This window comes from Onychostruthus taczanowskii, unplaced genomic scaffold, assembly GCF_017590055.1.
Source record: "Onychostruthus taczanowskii isolate IOZ18803 unplaced genomic scaffold, ASM1759005v1 scaffold18, whole genome shotgun sequence".
Classification (NCBI taxonomy): domain Eukaryota; kingdom Metazoa; phylum Chordata; class Aves; order Passeriformes; family Passeridae; genus Onychostruthus; species Onychostruthus taczanowskii.
Window position 1 is genome coordinate 671,934 of NW_024499017.1, and position 1,674 is coordinate 673,607.

The following is a 1,674-nucleotide window of genomic DNA, read 5'->3' on the forward strand; positions in this document are numbered from 1 at the left end:
CGCCGCGACGCGCGAGGCGCGCGGCCCCGCCCCCGCGGCCCCCCTGACCCAGTTCCGGCGCGGCGCGGCAGGGGGCGCTGTGCGCGGGGGCTGTGAGGGCACGGGCGGCGCTCCGGGAACGGCGGCCTCGGCTGGCCCGCCTGTTACTGTACAGAGATGGCAGGCTCGGAGAAAACCTCTGAGATTGTCCAGTCCCAGCTGTGACTGAACATTTCCGTGTCAACCAGACCGCGGTACTCAGTGCCCTGTCCAGTCTTTTCCTAAATACTCCCAGGGACGGTGACTCCACCACCTCCCTTGGTGGCCTGTTCCAATATCTGACAAAATTGGACCTTATGTCCAACCTGACCGTCCCTCAGTGATGCTGAAGACTATTCTCTCATCCTATCACTTACTGCCAGGGAGGAGAGCCTGAGCCCCACCTGGCTGCACCCTGCTTTCAGCGAGTTGTAGAGAGTGGTAAGTTCATCCCTGAGCTTCCTTTTCTCCAGCCCCCCAGCTCCCTCAACTGCTCCTCATCTGACCTGTACCCCAGATTCTTCCCCAGCTCTATTGTCCCTTCTCTGGACTCGCTTCAGCCCCTCAATGTCCTTCCAGAACTGGACACAGCACTTGAGGTGTGGCCTCCCCCGTGCCCAGTACACTGGGACAGTCACTGCCCTGCTCCTGCTGGCCACCCTGTTCCTGATGCAGGCCAGGGACCACTGGCATTCTTGGCCACCTGGGCACACCTGGCTTATGGGCAGCCTTTGTTGACAAGCACCTCCAGGTCCTTTTGCACCAGACACTTCCCAGCCACTCTGCCCCAGCCTGGAGTGCTGCAGGGTGTTATTGTGGCCAAAGGGTGGGACTGGCATGTGGTCTTGTTGAACCTGAAATGCCAACACTGTTTGTCTTGGCCTGAAATTCTGAACCCAAAACCCCACTGTGTGTGCACCCGTGTCCCGCAAGCCCCCAGGTCCTCCTTGCCCAAGCAAGTCACTGAGGTGCATGGGGCACCTGCACACCAAGCTGCTGCCTGCCCTCAGGCACCAGTGGGTTTTCCTTCAGGGACATATTGCTAAGTGGTTAGAAATAGCACTGGTACCCATCTGCTCTGGTTTTGTGCTTTGCTCCACTGCTGGGATCTGAAGCACCAGTTGCTGTGTGAGGCCCAGAGTGACTCACAAAGTGCACCAACCCCAAGGCCCCAGCTGGGCACCACTCTTTGCAGGCAAATAAAAAGCTGGGTTGTGTTTAATTAGATGTTTGTGTCTTAAAGCTGAGCTAGGAGAGCAACTACTAATCCCTTCCTCAGCTGTAGTCTCTTGGTGTTTACCCCTTGTTAGGCAGGGGCTGCTGGAAGGCTCTAAGAGCTGTGGCAGGTGCATGGCTAAGGGTGATGGTATGGGGTCTGTATAAGGGCAAACCCCAAAAACTGGCTTCTTGCCTTCTGTCTGGGTAAACCCAGGCTGTGCCTCAGAGAGGATGCTCCCTGAGGAAGGGGTGAGCAAGGCTGAGGCCTGAGGAGAGGCTGCTGGGAGCAGATTACTGGCCTGACATGGGAGAGAGAACAGAAAAGGCCCTTTCAAAAGGCTGTAATGCTTGTGGCATAGAGATTTGAATAGGCCCCTTGCCTGAGGGGAACAGATCTGAGTCCCTGAAGGCTTCTTCCCCCTTTGTCTGTAGGGGTAC